We start from the raw sequence: 22,245 nt of genomic DNA, 5'->3' as shown, positions 1-22,245 counted from the left end.
ATCTCTCCCTACTTTCCTTTTGGGAGCCACGTGTTGGACCTCAGTTCCAAGGAGGAGACGGCAGGGATTTCTCACTCATTTTGTTTAGATTTCCAAGGAATGCATTTGTGGAAGTCATCGTCGAGCCAAGCACATGCTCAAACGCTGGACATGCAAACTTGCAGATTCCACCACGGTACGGACAGCGAGCTGAATCACGTCAGCATACGGCAGTGAACAAAGCAAAGCCATTGGGGAAGGAAATGCAGCCAGTTCTCAGGGCATCGAAGCTCGGGTTCCCATGGAAAAGGCCAGAAGGTGAGGGTGTAGCCCCGTTGCACACGTTCCCTTGGTCAAACCTCTAGGTTTTAGGAAAGAGGTGCTACTTACCGCAACAAGGGTTAAACCAGGATCCTCATGGAATGCGGGCCAACACCCCTGTGAGGCTCCTCCTCCTCACTTCACCGGGTGTCAGGGATTATACAGATGGTCCCAGGTTGATCTGCTGCTGGAATTCCTTTCTTGGCATTCCACCTGGCTCGGGGTGAGAGAACACATGCGTCCTATAGGAGGGTGCACGGGTGCACCGAGCGAAAGGGCGATGTCCCTCAGTGATGCGTGCTCTGTCTCCCCTCGACATGTAATTTGCTGCAGATCTTGCCTGTGGGTCCGCAGGGAAACGTGAAAGCAACATAGAGCTGACGCCTTCAGAGGGTGCGGCCATCAGGACATAGAGCACCGCTGTCCAAAATCCCCCTGGTCTCGGGCACTGCAATTCCACTCCTGAGTGCTCTCCCATCCACCACAGCAGAAGGATGTCTTCCTAAACCCCTGAGACACCCTCTGGGCAACTGTGGCCCCTCAGACTAAGAGCCGGTGCCATCTAGGGGAACACGCCCGCCCTTGGCACATATTCTTCCACACAAGTGCCACGCTCTTACGGGGAAGAGATCTTCCACAAGGGAAGGGGCCTTGGCCGAATATGACGGCCTTCATCAAAAGCAGCTCGAAGGGAACTGTGACAAAGGGCACGTGAGGAACACCTGGACTGATCAAGGGAGACTCACCAGTAGGCACACTTCCTGAGCTGCTGCCAAGACAGATGACCTACCCTTGGTTCACACACAGAGGTAACGACATGGGAAACATTCTGAAGCCCAACGTGGTGGGGAAACCCTTGCAACCAAATGGCATGGGAGCCATTCCAATGCCCATTGTGGCGGAGAACACCATTGCACCAATGGGGTCAACTGCAGTGGTACCTGGCACATTCACACTCCGGGCCCGTCAGTGACGTGACCTCGGAGAAACAGTGAGGCCCGGGTCTTCTAGAAGCAATGTGTGACCCACAGCCATGCAATTAAGAGAACCCAGCCAACAGCCTAGACACCTGAACCGCTATGACTCGTCTGGCCTGTGGCCAGGCACACCGGATACCACAGTCTGGATGCACCAGCGCGTGGCAGTGAAAATGACCCCCGCACCACACACCCTCACCCGCCTTTAAATCTATAGCCTTTCCTTGGCAGCCGACTCCCTTTTTTCCGCATGGTTGTGCCCAGTGACCTCCGGGAGGAGCTGCAAACCTCAGGGAACGCTATGTGGGCCAGGTTTAGTAAAGATGTTGGGCTGGACTCAGGAACACCCTCACACCTTCAACACAGGGGGAACGTGGACAGACAGGGACAAAACACCCCACGACCTCCAAATCAGCCCCCATGAGAAGACACCATACTGTGCCACAAAGGCAACCATTCACTAGCATAGGGACCCGCCATGAAGTAAATCGACCAAGGAGGGGAGAAAGGCGGGACAGTCCACAGAAGTTCTCCCGTGTTCCCTCTCTACACGTGCCTCCAAATGCTCCTGAGGGGATGTCAAAAGTGTTCCTGGAAGCCTATGGCCTCTGTCAATCTGTCCACCCACAAGTAGACATGTGGGCTTAGCCAGCCATTTCATGTGTCTTTATAGGTAGCCTTGCCCTTCCCTCTCCACCGGGATCCCAACGTGTCATGGAAAGATGCCAGAGCCACCCCTCACCAAAGAAGCTTGCTGTGACTTATCTTGACTAAGGCATTTTCTAGCCTGTTCACACAGCACACACAAGCCGGAAACAACCCGAGGAGGAGCCATCAGCTTGGCCAACCGCCCGGGGACAATGGCCCATTGGATTTCTCCCCTCATCATGAGAAACCTAAACTGCATCTGGTCTCCCAAGCAGAACATGACAAAGAGCCAGCCCTAGGCCAGGAATCCTGCTCTGACCCTGAGCATAGACTTCTCTTTCCGTGAGGGCACAAGGCAACGAGTAGCCGGTGGCGGCGGCCTGTAGAACTCAAATGCAGTCGATAGGACCACCAACGGTTCACGCTTCCTTTCCTAGCCGCGTGCTCGTCCGTGGCAGGGGACAGAAGTCCTGGCTCGACCAAGGAACCCAGAGACGGCACGCTGTCCCTAGCCTTCCCACCTGGATTGGCATCCCAGGCTCCTTTCCCAATGGCTCTTCTCCCCATGAGACGGCCACAACCCTCCACTCGAACAACGTGGCTGTACACACACATGGCAGCAAACGCAACCTCAACCTCTCCCTGCTTTCCTTTTGGGAGCCACGTGCTGGACCTCAGTTCCGATGAGGAGACGGTAGGGTTTTCTCACTCATTTTGTTCAGATTTCCAAGGAATGCATTTGTGGGGGTCATCATCGATCCAAGCACATGCTCAAACGCCGGACATGCAAAGTTGCAGATTCCACCAAGGGACGGCCAGTGAGCTGAATCATGTCAGCGTACAGAAGCGGCCAGATCTGAGCCATGGGGCAGGAAATGCAGCCAGTTCTCAGGTCATCGAAGCTCATGTTCCCCAGGAAAAAGACAGAAGATGAGGCTGTAGCACCGGTTTTCAGTTCCCGTGGCCAAACCTCTAGGTTTTAGCAAAGAAGTGCCACTTACCGCAACAAGGTTTAAACCAGGATCCTCATGGAATGTGCGCCAACACCCCCGCGAGACTCCTCCTCCTCCCTTCACCAGGTATTATGGATGATACGGATGGCCCCAGGCTGCTCTGCTGCTGGGATTCCGGCCCTGGCAGTCCACCTGGCTCGGGCTGAGAGAACACACGCGTGCCTGAGGATGGTGCACGGGCGCACCGAGGGAAAGGGCGATACCATCTAGTGATGCGTGCTCTATATCCCCTCAACATTTCATTTGCTGCCCATCGTGCCTGGGTGTCCGCACGTAAATGTGAAAGCAATGTGGCGTAGACGCCTTCACGGCGTGCCGCCATCAGGACAAAGAGCCCCGCTGTCCAACAACACCCTGGCCTCGGGCCCTGCAATTCCTCTCCTGAGCACTCTCCCCTCCATCACAGCTAAAGGATGTCTTCCGGAAACCCTGAGACACGCTCAGGGCAACTGTGCCTCCTCAGACTAAGAGCCAGTGACCTTTGGGGAACACACCAACTCTAAGCACACATGGCTCCACACAGTGGACGCGCCCGGAAGATCAAGAGATCTTCCACAAGGGAAGGGCACACGGCCGAATATGACGGCCTCCACCAAAAGCGGCTCATAGGGACCCACGACAAAGGGCACGTGAGGAACACCTGGGCTAATCAAGGCAGACTCACCAGCAGGCATACTTCCTGGCCTGCTGTTAGGACAGACGACCTACCCTTGTCGTACACACAAAGGTAATGGCATGGGAACCATTACGATGCCCAACGTGGCGGGGCAAACTGTTGCAGCAATTGGGTCTCTTGCAGTGCTGCCTGGCACTTTCACACTCTGGGTCCGTCAGTGACGTGACCTCGGTGAAACCGTGAGGCCCAGGTCCTCTAGAAGCAACGTGTTACCTACAGCCGCGCAACAAGAGAACCCGGCCAACAGCCTAGACACCTGAACCGGTATGACTTCTCTGGACTGTGGCCAGGCACGCCGTACACCACAGTCTCAAAGCACCAGCGGGTGGCAGGAGAAAAGATCCCCGCACCACACATCCTCTCGGGCCCGGAAACCTGTAGCCTTTCCTTGGCAGCCGACTCCCTTTCCGCGTGGTTTTGCCCAATGACCTCCGGGAAGGTCTGCAATCCTCAGGGACTGCTAGGTGGGCTGGGTGTAGTACCGATGCAGGGCTGTACTGAGGAACACCTTCACATCTTCAACACAGGGAGAACGTGGACAGACAGGGACAAAACACCCCACGGCCTCCAAATCAGCCCCCATGAGAAGACACCATACTGTGCCACGAAGGCAACCATTCCCTGGCACAGGGACCCGCCATGAAGTAAATTGACCAAGGAGGGGAAACAAGCGAGACACGCCACAGATGTGCTCCCGTGTTCCCTCTCTACACTTGCCTCCAAATGTCCCTGAGGGAATACCAAAAGTGTTCCCGGAAGCCTATGACCACCATCGATCTATCCACCCACCAGTAAACCTGTGGGATTAGCCAGCCATCTCTCGTGTCTTCTTCATTCGCCTTGCCCTCCTCTCTCCACCGGGATCCCAACGTGTCAGGGAAAGATGCCAGAGCCACCCCTCACCAAAGAAGCTTGCTGTGACTTATCTTCACTAAGGCATTTTCTAGCCCTTTCACACAGCACACACAAGCCAGACACAACCCGAGGAGGAGCCCTTAGCTTGGCCAACCTCCCGGTGGCAATGGCCCATTGGATTTCTCCCCTTATCAGGAGAAACCTAAACTGCATCTGGTCTCCCAAGCAGAACATGGCAAAGAAGCCTGCCCTAGGCCAGGAATCCTGCTCTGACCCTGAGCCTACAGACTTCCGTTTCTTTGCGGGCACAAGGCAACGAGTAGCCGGTGGCGGAGGCCTGTAGAACTCAAGGGCAGGCGACCGGACCACCAAGGGCTCACGCTTCCTCTCCTACCCGAATGCTGAACCGTGGCAGGGGACAGCAGTCCCGGCTAGACCAAGGAACCCACAGACGGCACGCTCTCCCTAGCCTTCCCTCCTGGATTGGCATCCCAGGCTCCTTTCCCAATGCCTCTTCTCCCCATCAGACGGCCACAAGCCTCAACTTAAACAGCGTGGCTGTGGACACCCACGGGAGCAAATGCAACGCGAACCTCTCCCTACTTTCCTTTTGGGAGCCACGTGTTGGACCTCAGTTCCAAGGAGGAGACGGCAGGGATTTCTCACTCATTTTGTTCAGATTTCCAAGGAATGCATTTGTGGAAGTCATCGTCGAGCCAAGCACATGCTCAAACGCTGGACATGCAAACTTGCAGATTCCACCACGGTACGGACAGCGAGCTGAATCACGTCAGCATACGGCAGTGAACAAAGCAAAGCCATTGGGGAAGGAAATGCAGCCAGTTCTCAGGGCATCGAAGCTCGGGTTCCCATGGAAAAGGCCAGAAGGTGAGGGTGTAGCCCCGTTGCACATGTTCCCTTGGTCAAACCTCTAGGTTTTAGGAAAGAGGTGCTACTTACCGCAACAAGGGTTAAACCAGGATCCTCATGGAATGCGGGCCAACACCCCTGTGAGGCTCCTCCTCCTCACTTCACCGGGTGTCAGGGATTATACAGATGGTCCCAGGTTGATCTGCTGCTGGAATTCCTTTCTTGGCATTCCACCTGGCTCGGGGTGAGAGAACACATGCGTCCTATAGGAGGGTGCACGGGTGCACCGAGCGAAAGGGCGATGTCCCTCAGTGATGCGTGCTCTGTCTCCCCTCGACATGTAATTTGCTGCAGATCTTGCCTGTGGGTCCGCAGGGAAACGTGAAAGCAACATAGAGCTGACGCCTTCAGAGGGTGCGGCCATCAGGACATAGAGCACCGCTGTCCAAAATCCCCCTGGTCTCGGGCACTGCAATTCCACTCCTGAGTGCTCTCCCATCCACCACAGCAGAAGGATGTCTTCCTAAACCCCTGAGACACCCTCTGGGCAACTGTGGCCCCTCAGACTAAGAGCCGGTGCCATCTAGGGGAACACGCCCGCCCTTGGCACATATTCTTCCACACAAGTGCCACGCTCTTACGGGGAAGAGATCTTCCACAAGGGAAGGGGCCTTGGCCGAATATGACGGCCTTCATCAAAAGCAGCTCGAAGGGAACCGTGACAAAGGGCACGTGAGGAACACCTGGACTGATCAAGGGAGACTCACCAGTAGGCACACTTCCTGAGCTGCTGCCAAGACAGATGACCTACCCTTGGTTCACACACAGAGGTAATGACATGGGAAACATTCTGAAGCCCAACGTGGTGGGGAAACCCTTGCAACCAAATGGCATGGGAGCCATTCCAATGCCCATTGTGGCGGAGAACACCATTGCACCAATGGGGTCAACTGCAGTGGTACCTGGCACATTCACACTCCGGGCCCGTCAGTGACGTGACCTCGGAGAAACAGTGAGGCCCGGGTCTTCTAGAAGCAATGTGTGACCCACAGCCATGCAATTAAGAGAACCCAGCCAACAGCCTAGACACCTGAACCGCTATGACTCGTCTGGCCTGTGGCCAGGCACACCGGATACCACAGTCTGGATGCACCAGCGCGTGGCAGTGAAAATGACCCCCGCACCACACACCCTCACCCGCCTTTAAATCTATAGCCTTTCCTTGGCAGCCGACTCCCTTTTTTCCGCATGGTTGTGCCCAGTGACCTCCGGGAGGAGCTGCAAACCTCAGGGAACGCTATGTGGGCCAGGTTTAGTAAAGATGTTGGGCTGGACTCAGGAACACCCTCACACCTTCAACACAGGGGGAACGTGGACAGACAGGGACAAAACACCCCACGACCTCCAAATCAGCCCCCATGAGAAGACACCATACTGTGCCACAAAGGCAACCATTCACTAGCATAGGGACCCGCCATGAAGTAAATCGACCAAGGAGGGGAGAAAGGCGGGACAGTCCACAGAAGTTCTCCCGTGTTCCCTCTCTACACGTGCCTCCAAATGCTCCTGAGGGGATATCAAAAGTGTTCCTGGAAGCCTATGGCCTCTGTCAATCTGTCCACCCACAAGTAGACATGTGGGCTTAGCCAGCCATTTCATGTGTCTTTATAGGTAGCCTTGCCCTTCCCTCTCCACCGGGATCCCAACGTGTCATGGAAAGATGCCAGAGCCACCCCTCACCAAAGAAGCTTGCTGTGACTTATCTTGACTAAGGCATTTTCTAGCCTGTTCACACAGCACACACAAGCCGGAAACAACCCGAGGAGGAGCCATCAGCTTGGCCAACCGCCCGGGGACAATGGCCCATTGGATTTCTCCCCTCATCATGAGAAACCTAAACTGCATCTGGTCTCCCAAGCAGAACATGACAAAGAGCCAGCCCTAGGCCAGGAATCCTGCTCTGACCCTGAGCATAGACTTCTCTTTCCGTGAGGGCACAAGGCAACGAGTAGCCGGTGGCGGCGGCCTGTAGAACTCAAATGCAGTCGATAGGACCACCAACGGTTCACGCTTCCTTTCCTAGCCGCGTGCTCGTCCGTGGCAGGGGACAGAAGTCCTGGCTCGACCAAGGAACCCAGAGACGGCACGCTGTCCCTAGCCTTCCCACCTGGATTGGCATCCCAGGCTCCTTTCCCAATGGCTCTTCTCCCCATGAGACGGCCACAACCCTCCACTCGAACAACGTGGCTGTACACACACACGGCAGCAAACGCAACCTCAACCTCTCCCTGCTTTCCTTTTGGGAGCCACGTGCTGGACCTCAGTTCCGATGAGGAGACGGTAGGGTTTTCTCACTCATTTTGTTCAGATTTCCAAGGAATGCATTTGTGGGGGTCATCATCGATCCAAGCACATGCTCAAACGCCGGACATGCAAAGTTGCAGATTCCACCAAGGGACGGCCAGTGAGCTGAATCATGTCAGCATACAGAAGCGGCCAGATCTGAGCCATGGGGCAGGAAATGCAGCCAGTTCTCAGGTCATCGAAGCTCATGTTCCCCAGGAAAAAGACAGAAGATGAGGCTGTAGCACCGGTTTTCAGTTCCCGTGGCCAAACCTCTAGGTTTTAGCAAAGAAGTGCCACTTACCGCAACAAGGTTTAAACCAGGATCCTCATGGAATGTGCGCCAACACCCCCGCGAGACTCCTCCTCCTCCCTTCACCAGGTATTATGGATGATACGGATGGCCCCAGGCTGCTCTGCTGCTGGGATTCCGGCCCTGGCAGTCCACCTGGCTCGGGCTGAGAGAACACACGCGTGCCTGAGGATGGTGCACGGGCGCACCGAGGGAAAGGGCGATACCATCTAGTGATGCGTGCTCTATATCCCCTCAACATTTCATTTGCTGCCCATCGTGCCTGGGTGTCCGCACGTAAATGTGAAAGCAATGTGGCGTAGACGCCTTCACGGCGTGCCGCCATCAGGACAAAGAGCCCCGCTGTCCAACAACACCCTGGCCTCGGGCCCTGCAATTCCTCTCCTGAGCACTCTCCCCTCCATCACAGCTAAAGGATGTCTTCCGGAAACCCTGAGACACGCTCAGGGCAACTGTGCCTCCTCAGACTAAGAGCCAGTGACCTTTGGGGAACACACCAACTCTAAGCACACATGGCTCCACACAGTGGACGCGCCCGGAAGATCAAGAGATCTTCCACAAGGGAAGGGCACACGGCCGAATATGACGGCCTCCACCAAAAGCGGCTCATAGGGACCCACGACAAAGGGCACGTGAGGAACACCTGGGCTAATCAAGGCAGACTCACCAGCAGGCATACTTCCTGGCCTGCTGTTAGGACAGACGACCTACCCTTGTCGTACACACAAAGGTAATGGCATGGGAACCATTACGATGCCCAACGTGGCGGGGCAAACTGTTGCAGCAATTGGGTCTCTTGCAGTGCTGCCTGGCACTTTCACACTCTGGGTCCGTCAGTGACGTGACCTCGGTGAAACCGTGAGGCCCAGGTCCTCTAGAAGCAACGTGTTACCTACAGCCGCGCAACAAGAGAACCCGGCCAACAGCCTAGACACCTGAACCGGTATGACTTCTCTGGACTGTGGCCAGGCACGCCGTACACCACAGTCTCAAAGCACCAGCGGGTGGCAGGAGAAAAGATCCCCGCACCACACATCCTCTCGGGCCCGGAAACCTGTAGCCTTTCCTTGGCAGCCGACTCCCTTTCCGCGTGGTTTTGCCCAATGACCTCCGGGAAGGTCTGCAATCCTCAGGGACTGCTAGGTGGGCTGGGTGTAGTACCGATGCAGGGCTGTACTGAGGAACACCTTCACATCTTCAACACAGGGAGAACGTGGACAGACAGGGACAAAACACCCCACGGCCTCCAAATCAGCCCCCATGAGAAGACACCATACTGTGCCACGAAGGCAACCATTCCCTGGCACAGGGACCCGCCATGAAGTAAATTGACCAAGGAGGGGAAACAAGCGAGACACGCCACAGATGTGCTCCCGTGTTCCCTCTCTACACTTGCCTCCAAATGTCCCTGAGGGAATACCAAAAGTGTTCCCGGAAGCCTATGACCACCATCGATCTATCCACCCACCAGTAAACCTGTGGGATTAGCCAGCCATCTCTCGTGTCTTCTTCATTCGCCTTGCCCTCCTCTCTCCACCGGGATCCCAACGTGTCAGGGAAAGATGCCAGAGCCACCCCTCACCAAAGAAGCTTGCTGTGACTTATCTTCACTAAGGCATTTTCTAGCCCTTTCACACAGCACACACAAGCCAGACACAACCCGAGGAGGAGCCCTTAGCTTGGCCAACCTCCCGGTGGCAATGGCCCATTGGATTTCTCCCCTTATCAGGAGAAACCTAAACTGCATCTGGTCTCCCAAGCAGAACATGGCAAAGAAGCCTGCCCTAGGCCAGGAATCCTGCTCTGACCCTGAGCCTACAGACTTCCGTTTCTTTGCGGGCACAAGGCAACGAGTAGCCGGTGGCGGAGGCCTGTAGAACTCAAGGGCAGGCGACCGGACCACCAAGGGCTCACGCTTCCTCTCCTACCCGAATGCTGAACCGTGGCAGGGGACAGCAGTCCCGGCTAGACCAAGGAACCCACAGACGGCACGCTCTCCCTAGCCTTCCCTCCTGGATTGGCATCCCAGGCTCCTTTCCCAATGCCTCTTCTCCCCATCAGACGGCCACAAGCCTCAACTTAAACAGCGTGGCTGTGGACACCCACGGGAGCAAATGCAACGCGAACCTCTCCCTACTTTCCTTTTGGGAGCCACGTGTTGGACCTCAGTTCCAAGGAGGAGACGGCAGGGATTTCTCACTCATTTTGTTCAGATTTCCAAGGAATGCATTTGTGGAAGTCATCGTCGAGCCAAGCACATGCTCAAACGCTGGACATGCAAACTTGCAGATTCCACCACGGTACGGACAGCGAGCTGAATCACGTCAGCATACGGCAGTGAACAAAGCAAAGCCATTGGGGAAGGAAATGCAGCCAGTTCTCAGGGCATCGAAGCTCGGGTTCCCATGGAAAAGGCCAGAAGGTGAGGGTGTAGCCCCGTTGCACATGTTCCCTTGGTCAAACCTCTAGGTTTTAGGAAAGAGGTGCTACTTACCGCAACAAGGGTTAAACCAGGATCCTCATGGAATGCGGGCCAACACCCCTGTGAGGCTCCTCCTCCTCACTTCACCGGGTGTCAGGGATTATACAGATGGTCCCAGGTTGATCTGCTGCTGGAATTCCTTTCTTGGCATTCCACCTGGCTCGGGGTGAGAGAACACATGCGTCCTATAGGAGGGTGCACGGGTGCACCGAGCGAAAGGGCGATGTCCCTCAGTGATGCGTGCTCTGTCTCCCCTCGACATGTAATTTGCTGCAGATCTTGCCTGTGGGTCCGCAGGGAAACGTGAAAGCAACATAGAGCTGACGCCTTCAGAGGGTGCGGCCATCAGGACATAGAGCACCGCTGTCCAAAATCCCCCTGGTCTCGGGCACTGCAATTCCACTCCTGAGTGCTCTCCCATCCACCACAGCAGAAGGATGTCTTCCTAAACCCCTGAGACACCCTCTGGGCAACTGTGGCCCCTCAGACTAAGAGCCGGTGCCATCTAGGGGAACACGCCCGCCCTTGGCACATATTCTTCCACACAAGTGCCACGCTCTTACGGGGAAGAGATCTTCCACAAGGGAAGGGGCCTTGGCCGAATATGACGGCCTTCATCAAAAGCAGCTCGAAGGGAACCGTGACAAAGGGCACGTGAGGAACACCTGGACTGATCAAGGGAGACTCACCAGTAGGCACACTTCCTGAGCTGCTGCCAAGACAGATGACCTACCCTTGGTTCACACACAGAGGTAATGACATGGGAAACATTCTGAAGCCCAACGTGGTGGGGAAACCCTTGCAACCAAATGGCATGGGAGCCATTCCAATGCCCATTGTGGCGGAGAACACCATTGCACCAATGGGGTCAACTGCAGTGGTACCTGGCACATTCACACTCCGGGCCCGTCAGTGACGTGACCTCGGAGAAACAGTGAGGCCCGGGTCTTCTAGAAGCAATGTGTGACCCACAGCCATGCAATTAAGAGAACCCAGCCAACAGCCTAGACACCTGAACCGCTATGACTCGTCTGGCCTGTGGCCAGGCACACCGGATACCACAGTCTGGATGCACCAGCGCGTGGCAGTGAAAATGACCCCCGCACCACACACCCTCACCCGCCTTTAAATCTATAGCCTTTCCTTGGCAGCCGACTCCCTTTTTTTCCGCATGGTTGTGCCCAGTGACCTCCGGGAGGAGCTGCAAACCTCAGGGAACGCTATGTGGGCCAGGTTTAGTAAAGATGTTGGGCTGGACTCAGGAACACCCTCACACCTTCAACACAGGGGGAACGTGGACAGACAGGGACAAAACACCCCACGACCTCCAAATCAGCCCCCATGAGAAGACACCATACTGTGCCACAAAGGCAACCATTCACTAGCATAGGGACCCGCCATGAAGTAAATCGACCAAGGAGGGGAGAAAGGCGGGACAGTCCACAGAAGTTCTCCCGTGTTCCCTCTCTACACGTGCCTCCAAATGCTCCTGAGGGGATATCAAAAGTGTTCCTGGAAGCCTATGGCCTCTGTCAATCTGTCCACCCACAAGTAGACATGTGGGCTTAGCCAGCCATTTCATGTGTCTTTATAGGTAGCCTTGCCCTTCCCTCTCCACCGGGATCCCAACGTGTCATGGAAAGATGCCAGAGCCACCCCTCACCAAAGAAGCTTGCTGTGACTTATCTTGACTAAGGCATTTTCTAGCCTGTTCACACAGCACACACAAGCCGGAAACAACCCGAGGAGGAGCCATCAGCTTGGCCAACCGCCCGGGGACAATGGCCCATTGGATTTCTCCCCTCATCATGAGAAACCTAAACTGCATCTGGTCTCCCAAGCAGAACATGACAAAGAGCCAGCCCTAGGCCAGGAATCCTGCTCTGACCCTGAGCATAGACTTCTCTTTCCGTGAGGGCACAAGGCAACGAGTAGCCGGTGGCGGCGGCCTGTAGAACTCAAATGCAGTCGATAGGACCACCAACGGTTCACGCTTCCTTTCCTAGCCGCGTGCTCGTCCGTGGCAGGGGACAGAAGTCCTGGCTCGACCAAGGAACCCAGAGACGGCACGCTGTCCCTAGCCTTCCCACCTGGATTGGCATCCCAGGCTCCTTTCCCAATGGCTCTTCTCCCCATGAGACGGCCACAACCCTCCACTCGAACAACGTGGCTGTACACACACACGGCAGCAAACGCAACCTCAACCTCTCCCTGCTTTCCTTTTGGGAGCCACGTGCTGGACCTCAGTTCCGATGAGGAGACGGTAGGGTTTTCTCACTCATTTTGTTCAGATTTCCAAGGAATGCATTTGTGGGGGTCATCATCGATCCAAGCACATGCTCAAACGCCGGACATGCAAAGTTGCAGATTCCACCAAGGGACGGCCAGTGAGCTGAATCATGTCAGCGTACAGAAGCGGCCAGATCTGAGCCATGGGGCAGGAAATGCAGCCAGTTCTCAGGTCATCGAAGCTCATGTTCCCCAGGAAAAAGACAGAAGATGAGGCTGTAGCACCGGTTTTCAGTTCCCGTGGCCAAACCTCTAGGTTTTAGCAAAGAAGTGCCACTTACCGCAACAAGGTTTAAACCAGGATCCTCATGGAATGTGCGCCAACACCCCCGCGAGACTCCTCCTCCTCCCTTCACCAGGTATTATGGATGATACGGATGGCCCCAGGCTGCTCTGCTGCTGGGAGTCCGGCCCTGGCAGTCCACCTGGCTCGGGCTGAGAGAACACACGCGTGCCTGAGGATGGTGCACGGGCGCACCGAGGGAAAGGGCGATACCATCTAGTGATGCGTGCTCTATATCCCTCAACATTTCATTTGCTGCCCATCGTGCCTGGGTGTCCGCACGTAATGTGAAAGCAATGTGGCGTAGACGCCTTCACGGCGTGCCGCCATCAGGACAAAGAGCCCCGCTGTCCAACAACACCCTGGCCTCGGGCCCTGCAATTCCTCTCCTGAGCACTCTCCCCTCCATCACAGCTAAAGGATGTCTTCCGGAAACCCTGAGACACGCTCAGGGCAACTGTGCCTCCTCAGACTAAGAGCCAGTGACCTTTGGGGAACACACCAACTCTAAGCACACATGGCTCCACACAGTGGACGCGCCCGGAAGATCAAGAGATCTTCCACAAGGGAAGGGCACACGGCCGAATATGACGGCCTCCACCAAAAGCGGCTCATAGGGACCCACGACAAAGGGCACGTGAGGAACACCTGGGCTAATCAAGGCAGACTCACCAGCAGGCATACTTCCTGGCCTGCTGTTAGGACAGACGACCTACCCTTGTCGTACACACAAAGGTAATGGCATGGGAACCATTACGATGCCCAACGTGGCGGGGCAAACTGTTGCAGCAATTGGGTCTCTTGCAGTGCTGCCTGGCACTTTCACACTCTGGGTCCGTCAGTGACGTGACCTCGGTGAAACCGTGAGGCCCAGGTCCTCTAGAAGCAACGTGTTACCTACAGCCGCGCAACAAGAGAACCCGGCCAACAGCCTAGACACCTGAACCGGTATGACTTCTCTGGACTGTGGCCAGGCACGCCGTACACCACAGTCTCAAAGCACCAGCGGGTGGCAGGAGAAAAGATCCCCGCACCACACATCCTCTCGGGCCCGGAAACCTGTAGCCTTTCCTTGGCAGCCGACTCCCTTTCCGCGTGGTTTTGCCCAATGACCTCCGGGAAGGTCTGCAATCCTCAGGGACTGCTAGGTGGGCTGGGTGTAGTACCGATGCAGGGCTGTACTGAGGAACACCTTCACATCTTCAACACAGGAGAACGTGGACAGACAGGGACAAAACACCCCACGGCCTCCAAATCAGCCCCCATGAGAAGACACCATACTGTGCCACGAAGGCAACCATTCCCTGGCACAGGGACCCGCCATGAAGTAAATTGACCAAGGAGGGGAAACAAGCGAGACACGCCACAGATGTGCTCCCGTGTTCCCTCTCTACACTTGCCTCCAAATGTCCCTGAGGGAATACCAAAAGTGTTCCCGGAAGCCTATGACCACCATCGATCTATCCACCCACCAGTAAACCTGTGGGATTAGCCAGCCATCTCTCGTGTCTTCTTCATTCGCCTTGCCCTCCTCTCTCCACCGGGATCCCAACGTGTCAGGGAAAGATGCCAGAGCCACCCCTCACCAAAGAAGCTTGCTGTGACTTATCTTCACTAAGGCATTTTCTAGCCCTTTCACACAGCACACACAAGCCAGACACAACCCGAGGAGGAGCCCTTAGCTTGGCCAACCTCCCGGTGGCAATGGCCCATTGGATTTCTCCCCTTATCAGGAGAAACCTAAACTGCATCTGGTCTCCCAAGCAGAACATGGCAAAGAAGCCTGCCCTAGGCCAGGAATCCTGCTCTGACCCTGAGCCTACAGACTTCCGTTTCTTTGCGGGCACAAGGCAACGAGTAGCCGGTGGCGGAGGCCTGTAGAACTCAAGGGCAGGCGACCGGACCACCAAGGGCTCACGCTTCCTCTCCTACCCGAATGCTGAACCGTGGCAGGGGACAGCAGTCCCGGCTAGACCAAGGAACCCACAGACGGCACGCTCTCCCTAGCCTTCCCTCCTGGATTGGCATCCCAGGCTCCTTTCCCAATGCCTCTTCTCCCCATCAGACGGCCACAAGCCTCAACTTAAACAGCGTGGCTGTGGACACCCACGGAGCAAATGCAACGCGAACCTCTCCCTACTTTCCTTTTGGGAGCCACGTGTTGGACCTCAGTTCCAAGGAGGAGACGGCAGGGATTCTCACTCATTTTGTTCAGATTTCCAAGGAATGCATTTGTGGAAGTCATCGTCGAGCCAAGCACATGCTCAAACGCTGGACATGCAAACTTGCAGATTCCACCACGGTACGGACAGCGAGCTGAATCACGTCAGCATACGGCAGTGAACAAAGCAAAGCCATTGGGGAAGGAAATGCAGCCAGTTCTCAGGGCATCGAAGCTCGGGTTCCCATGGAAAAGGCCAGAAGGTGAGGGTGTAGCCCCGTTGCACATGTTCCCTTGGTCAAACCTCTAGGTTTTAGGAAAGAGGTGCTACTTACCGCAACAAGGGTTAAACCAGGATCCTCATGGAATGCGGGCCAACACCCCTGTGAGGCTCCTCCTCCTCACTTCACCGGGTGTCAGGGATTATACAGATGGTCCCAGGTTGATCTGCTGCTGGAATTCCTTTCTTGGCATTCCACCTGGCTCGGGGTGAGAGAACACATGCGTCCTATAGGAGGGTGCACGGGTGCACCGAGCGAAAGGGCGATGTCCCTCAGTGATGCGTGCTCTGTCTCCCCTCGACATGTAATTTGCTGCAGATCTTGCCTGTGGGTCCGCAGGGAAACGTGAAAGCAACATAGAGCTGACGCCTTCAGAGGGTGCGGCCATCAGGACATAGAGCACCGCTGTCCAAAATCCCCCTGGTCTCGGGCACTGCAATTCCACTCCTGAGTGCTCTCCCATCCACCACAGCAGAAGGATGTCTTCCTAAACCCCTGAGACACCCTCTGGGCAACTGTGGCCCCTCAGACTAAGAGCCGGTGCCATCTAGGGGAACACGCCCGCCCTTGGCACATATTCTTCCACACAAGTGCCACGCTCTTACGGGGAAGAGATCTTCCACAAGGGAAGGGGCCTTGGCCGAATATGACGGCCTTCATCAAAAGCAGCTCGAAGGGAACCGTGACAAAGGGCACGTGAGGAACACCTGGACTGATCAAGGGAGACTCACCAGTAGGCACACTTCCTGAGCTGCTGCCAAGACAGATGACCTACCCTTGGTTCACACACAGAGGTAATGACATGGGAAACATTCTGAAGCCCAACGTGGTGGGGAAACCCTTGCAACCAAATGGCATGGGAGCCATTCCAATGCCCATTGTGGCGGAGAACACCATTGCACCAATGGGGTCAACTGCAGTGGTACCTGGCACATTCACACTCCGGGCCCGTCAGTGACGTGACCTCGGAGAAACAGTGAGGCCCGGGTCTTCTAGAAGCAATGTGTGACCCACAGCCATGCAATTAAGAGAACCCAGCCAACAGCCTAGACACCTGAACCGCTATGACTCGTCTGGCCTGTGGCCAGGCACACCGGATACCACAGTCTGGATGCACCAGCGCGTGGCAGTGAAAATGACCCCCGCACCACACACCCTCACCCGCCTTTAAATCTATAGCCTTTCCTTGGCAGCCGACTCCCTTTTTTCCGCATGGTTGTGCCCAGTGACCTCCGGGAGGAGCTGCAAACCTCAGGGAACGCTATGTGGGCCAGGTTTAGTAAAGATGTTGGGCTGGACTCAGGAACACCCTCACACCTTCAACACAGGGGAACGTGGACAGACAGGGACAAAACACCCCACGACCTCCAAATCAGCCCCATGAGAAGACACCATACTGTGCCACAAAGGCAACCATTCACTAGCATAGGGACCCGCCATGAAGTAAATCGACCAAGGAGGGGAGAAAGGCGGGACAGTCCACAGAAGTTCTCCCGTGTTCCCTCTCTACACGTGCCTCCAAATGCTCCTGAGGGGATATCAAAAGTGTTCCTGGAAGCCTATGGCCTCTGTCAATCTGTCCACCCACAAGTAGACATGTGGGCTTAGCCAGCCATTTCATGTGTCTTTATAGGTAGCCTTGCCCTTCCCTCTCCACCGGGATCCCAACGTGTCATGGAAAGATGCCAGAGCCACCCCTCACCAAAGAAGCTTGCTGTGACTTATCTTGACTAAGGCATTTTCTAGCCTGTTCACACAGCACACACAAGCCGGAAACAACCCGAGGAGGAGCCATCAGCTTGGCCAACCGCCCGGGACAATGGCCCATTGGATTTCTCCCCTCATCATGAGAAACCTAAACTGCATCTGGTCTCCCAAGCAGAACATGACAAAGAGCCAGCCCTAGGCCAGGAATCCTGCTCTGACCCTGAGCATAGACTTCTCTTTCCGTGAGGGCACAAGGCAACGAGTAGCCGGTGGCGGCGGCCTGTAGAACTCAAATGCAGTCGATAGGACCACCAACGGTTCACGCTTCCTTTCCTAGCCGCGTGCTCGTCCGTGGCAGGGGACAGAAGTCCTGGCTCGACCAAGGAACCCAGAGACGGCACGCTGTCCCTAGCCTTCCCACCTGGATTGGCATCCCAGGCTCCTTTCCCAATGGCTCTTCTCCCCATGAGACGGCCACAACCCTCCACTCGAACAACGTGGCTGTACACACACACGGCAGCAAACGCAACCTCAACCTCTCCCTGCTTTCCTTTTGGGAGCCACGTGCTGGACCTCAGTTCCGATGAGGAGACGGTAGGGTTTTCTCACTCATTTTGTTCAGATTTCCAAGGAATGCATTTGTGGGGGTCATCATCGATCCAAGCACATGCTCAAACGCCGGACATGCAAAGTTGCAGATTCCACCAAGGGACGGCCAGTGAGCTGAATCATGTCAGCGTACAGAAGCGGCCAGATCTGAGCCATGGGGCAGGAAATGCAGCCAGTTCTCAGGTCATCGAAGCTCATGTTCCCCAGGAAAAAGACAGAAGATGAGGCTGTAGCACCGGTTTTCAGTTCCCGTGGCCAAACCTCTAGGTTTTAGCAAAGAAGTGCCACTTACCGCAACAAGGTTTAAACCAGGATCCTCATGGAATGTGCGCCAACACCCCCGCGAGACTCCTCCTCCTCCCTTCACCAGGTATTATGGATGATACGGATGGCCCCAGGCTGCTCTGCTGCTGGGAGTCCGGCCCTGGCAGTCCACCTGGCTCGGGCTGAGAGAACACACGCGTGCCTGAGGATGGTGCACGGGCGCACCGAGGGAAAGGGCGATACCATCTAGTGATGCGTGCTCTATATCCCCTCAACATTTCATTTGCTGCCCATCGTGCCTGGGTGTCCGCACGTAAATGTGAAAGCAATGTGGCGTAGACGCCTTCACGGCGTGCCGCCATCAGGACAAAGAGCCCCGCTGTCCAACAACACCCTGGCCTCGGGCCCTGCAATTCCTCTCCTGAGCACTCTCCCCTCCATCACAGCTAAAGGATGTCTTCCGGAAACCCTGAGACACGCTCAGGGCAACTGTGCCTCCTCAGACTAAGAGCCAGTGACCTTTGGGGAACACACCAACTCTAAGCACACATGGCTCCACACAGTGGACGCGCCCGGAAGATCAAGAGATCTTCCACAAGGGAAGGGCACACGGCCGAATATGACGGCCTCCACCAAAGCGGCTCATAGGGACCCACGACAAAGGGCACGTGAGGAACACCTGGGCTAATCAAGGCAGACTCACCAGCAGGCATACTTCCTGGCCTGCTGTTAGGACAGACGACCTACCCTTGTCGTACACACAAAGGTAATGGCATGGGAACCATTACGATGCCCAACGTGGCGGGGCAAACTGTTGCAGCAATTGGGGTCTCTTGCAGTGCTGCCTGGCACTTTCACACTCTGGGGTCCGTCAGTGACGTGACCTCGGTGAAACCGTGAGGCCCAGGTCCTCTAGAAGCAACGTGTTACCTACAGCCGCGCAACAAGAGAACCCGGCCAACAGCCTAGACACCTGAACCGGTATGACTTCTCTGGACTGTGGCCAGGCACGCCGTACACCACAGTCTCAAAGCACCAGCGGGTGGCAGGAGAAAAGATCCCCGCACCACACATCCTCTCGGGCCCGGAAACCTGTAGCCTTTCCTTGGCAGCCGACTCCCTTTCCGCGTGGTTTTGCCCAATGACCTCCGGGAAGGTCTGCAATCCTCAGGGACTGCTAGGTGGGCTGGGTGTAGTACCGATGCAGGGCTGTACTGAGGAACACCTTCACATCTTCAACACAGGGAGAACGTGGACAGACAGGGACAAAACACCCCACGGCCTCCAAATCAGCCCCCATGAGAAGACACCATACTGTGCCACGAAGGCAACCATTCCCTGGCACAGGGACCCGCCATGAAGTAAATTGACCAAGGAGGGGAAACAAGCGAGACACGCCACAGATGTGCTCCCGTGTTCCCTCTCTACACTTGCCTCCAAATGTCCCTGAGGGAATACCAAAAGTGTTCCCGGAAGCCTATGACCACCATCGATCTATCCACCCACCAGTAAACCTGTGGGATTAGCCAGCCATCTCTCGTGTCTTCTTCATTCGCCTTGCCCTCCTCTCTCCACCGGGATCCCAACGTGTCAGGGAAAGATGCCAGAGCCACCCCTCACCAAAGAAGCTTGCTGTGACTTATCTTCACTAAGGCATTTTCTAGCCCTTTCACACAGCACACACAAGCCAGACACAACCCGAGGAGGAGCCCTTAGCTTGGCCAACCTCCCGGTGGCAATGGCCATTGGATTTCTCCCCTTATCAGGAGAAACCTAAACTGCATCTGGTCTCCCAAGCAGAACATGGCAAAGAAGCCTGCCCTAGGCCAGGAATCCTGCTCTGACCCTGAGCCTACAGACTTCCGTTCTTTGCGGGCACAAGGCAACGAGTAGCCGGTGGCGGAGGCCTGTAGAACTCAAGGGCAGGCGACCGGACCACCAAGGGCTCACGCTTCCTCTCCTACCCGAATGCTGAACCGTGGCAGGGGACAGCAGTCCCGGCTAGACCAAGGAACCCACAGACGGCACGCTCTCCCTAGCCTTCCCTCCTGGATTGGCATCCCAGGCTCCTTTCCCAATGCCTCTTCTCCCCATCAGACGGCCACAAGCCTCAACTTAAACAGCGTGGCTGTGGACACCCACGGGAGCAAATGCAACGCGAACCTCTCCCTACTTTCCTTTTGGGAGCCACGTGTTGGACCTCAGTTCCAAGGAGGAGACGGCAGGGATTTCTCACTCATTTTGTTCAGATTTCCAAGGAATGCATTTGTGGAAGTCATCGTCGAGCCAAGCACATGCTCAAACGCTGGACATGCAAACTTTGCAGATTCCACCACGGTACGGACAGCGAGCTGAATCACGTCAGCATACGGCAGTGAACAAAGCAAAGCCATTGGGGAAGGAAATGCAGCCAGTTCTCAGGGCATCGAAGCTCGGGTTCCCATGGAAAAGGCCAGAAGGTGAGGGTGTAGCCCCGTTGCACACTGTTCCCTTGGTCAAACTCTAGGTTTTAGGAAAGAGGTGCTACTTACCGCAACAAGGGTTAAACCAGGATCCTCATGGAATGCGGGCCAACACCCCTGTGAGGCTCCTCCTCCTCACTTCACCGGGTGTCAGGGATTATACAGATGGTCCCAGGTTGATCTGCTGCTGGAATTCCTTTCTTGGCATTCCACCTGGCTCGGGGTGAGAGAACACATGCGTCCTATAGGAGGGTGCACGGGTGCACCGAGCGAAAGGGCGATGTCCCTCAGTGATGCGTGCTCTGTCTCCCCTCGACATGTAATTTGCTGCAGATCTTGCCTGTGGGTCCGCAGGGAAACGTGAAAGCAACATAGAGCTGACGCCTTCAGAGGGTGCGGCCATCAGGACATAGAGCACCGCTGTCCAAAATCCCCCTGGTCTCGGGCACTGCAATTCCACTCCTGAGTGCTCTCCCATCCACCACAGCAGAAGGATGTCTTCCTAAACCCCTGAGACACCCTCTGGGCAACTGTGGCCCCTCAGACTAAGAGCCGGTGCCATCTAGGGGAACACGCCCGCCCTTGGCACATTATTCTTCCACACAAGTGCCACGCTCTTACGGGGAAGAGATCTTCCACAAGGGAAGGGGCCTTGGCCGAATATGACGGCCTTCATCAAAAGCAGCTCGAAGGGAACCGTGACAAAGGGCACGTGAGGAACACCTGGACTGATCAAGGGAGACTCACCAGTAGGCACACTTCCTGAGCTGCTGCCAAGACAGATGACCTACCCTTGGTTCACACACAGAGGTAATGACATGGGAAACATTCTGAAGCCCAACGTGGTGGGGAAACCCTTGCAACCAAATGGCATGGGAGCCATTCCAATGCCCATTGTGGCGGAGAACACCATTGCACCAATGGGGTCAACTGCAGTGGTACCTGGCACATTCACACTCCGGGCCCGTCAGTGACGTGACCTCGGAGAAACAGTGAGGCCCGGGTTCTTCTAGAAGCAATGTGTGACCCACAGCCATGCAATTAAGAGAACCCAGCCAACAGCCTAGACACCTGAACCGCTATGACTCGTCTGGCCTGTGGCCAGGCACACCGGATACCACAGTCTGGATGCACCAGCGCGTGGCAGTGAAAAATGACCCCCGCACCACACACCCTCACCCGCCTTTAAATCTATAGCCTTTCCTTGGCAGCCGACTCCCTTTTTTCCGCATGGTTGTGCCCAGTGACCTCCGGGAGGAGCTGCAAACCTCAGGGAACGCTATGTGGGCCAGGTTTAGTAAAGATGTTGGGCTGGACTCAGGAACACCCTCACACCCTTCAACACAGGGGGAACGTGGACAGACAGGGACAAAACACCCCACGACCTCCAAATCAGCCCCATGGAGAAGACACCATACTGTGCCACAAAGGCAACCATTCACTAGCATAGGGACCCGCCATGAGTAAATCGACCAAGGAGGGGAGAAAGGCGGGACAGTCACAGAAGTTCTCCCGTGTTCCCTCTCTACACGTGCCCTCCAAATGCTCCTGAGGGATGTCAAAAGTGTTCCTGGAAGCCTATGGCCTCTGTCAATCTGTCCACCACAAGTAGACATGTGGGCTTAGCCAGCCATTTCATGTGTCTTTATAGGTAGCCTTGCCTTCCTCTCCACCGGGATCCCAACGTGTCATGGAAAGATGCCAGAGCCACC

At 55.7% G+C, this 22,245-nt stretch overlaps 9 non-coding genes across 9 annotated transcripts; all 9 read right to left on the bottom strand.

Moving 5' to 3' along the window:
• Positions 1-35: 35 nt before the first annotated feature.
• On the bottom strand, positions 36-127 carry LOC117311359 (small nucleolar RNA SNORD116). The gene has a single exon (XR_004525571.1). It is a non-coding gene; the product is annotated as a small nucleolar RNA SNORD116 (small nucleolar RNA).
• Positions 128-2,594: 2,467 nt separating this feature from the next.
• LOC117311332 (small nucleolar RNA SNORD116) lies at positions 2,595-2,686 on the bottom strand. The gene has a single exon (XR_004525545.1). It is a non-coding gene; the product is annotated as a small nucleolar RNA SNORD116 (small nucleolar RNA).
• Positions 2,687-5,095: 2,409 nt separating this feature from the next.
• Positions 5,096-5,187, bottom strand: LOC117311352 (small nucleolar RNA SNORD116). The gene has a single exon (XR_004525564.1). It is a non-coding gene; the product is annotated as a small nucleolar RNA SNORD116 (small nucleolar RNA).
• A 2,467-nt stretch (positions 5,188-7,654) lies between these two features.
• On the bottom strand, positions 7,655-7,746 carry LOC117311331 (small nucleolar RNA SNORD116). Its single transcript, XR_004525544.1, has one exon. It is a non-coding gene; the product is annotated as a small nucleolar RNA SNORD116 (small nucleolar RNA).
• A 2,409-nt stretch (positions 7,747-10,155) lies between these two features.
• LOC117311351 (small nucleolar RNA SNORD116) lies at positions 10,156-10,247 on the bottom strand. The gene has a single exon (XR_004525563.1). It is a non-coding gene; the product is annotated as a small nucleolar RNA SNORD116 (small nucleolar RNA).
• A 2,468-nt stretch (positions 10,248-12,715) lies between these two features.
• Positions 12,716-12,807, bottom strand: LOC117311330 (small nucleolar RNA SNORD116). The gene has a single exon (XR_004525543.1). It is a non-coding gene; the product is annotated as a small nucleolar RNA SNORD116 (small nucleolar RNA).
• A 2,405-nt stretch (positions 12,808-15,212) lies between these two features.
• LOC117311364 (small nucleolar RNA SNORD116) lies at positions 15,213-15,303 on the bottom strand. The gene has a single exon (XR_004525575.1). It is a non-coding gene; the product is annotated as a small nucleolar RNA SNORD116 (small nucleolar RNA).
• Positions 15,304-17,767: 2,464 nt separating this feature from the next.
• Positions 17,768-17,859, bottom strand: LOC117311329 (small nucleolar RNA SNORD116). The gene has a single exon (XR_004525542.1). It is a non-coding gene; the product is annotated as a small nucleolar RNA SNORD116 (small nucleolar RNA).
• A 2,408-nt stretch (positions 17,860-20,267) lies between these two features.
• On the bottom strand, positions 20,268-20,359 carry LOC117311349 (small nucleolar RNA SNORD116). The gene has a single exon (XR_004525562.1). It is a non-coding gene; the product is annotated as a small nucleolar RNA SNORD116 (small nucleolar RNA).
• Between the last annotated feature and the right edge of the window lie 1,886 nt (positions 20,360-22,245).

The sequence above is a fragment of the Tursiops truncatus genome, chromosome 2 (genome assembly GCF_011762595.2).
Source record: "Tursiops truncatus isolate mTurTru1 chromosome 2, mTurTru1.mat.Y, whole genome shotgun sequence".
Lineage (NCBI taxonomy): Eukaryota > Metazoa > Chordata > Mammalia > Artiodactyla > Delphinidae > Tursiops > Tursiops truncatus.
Note: the sequence above shows the minus strand (reverse complement) of the source record. Positions and strands in the feature narration are given on the sequence as shown.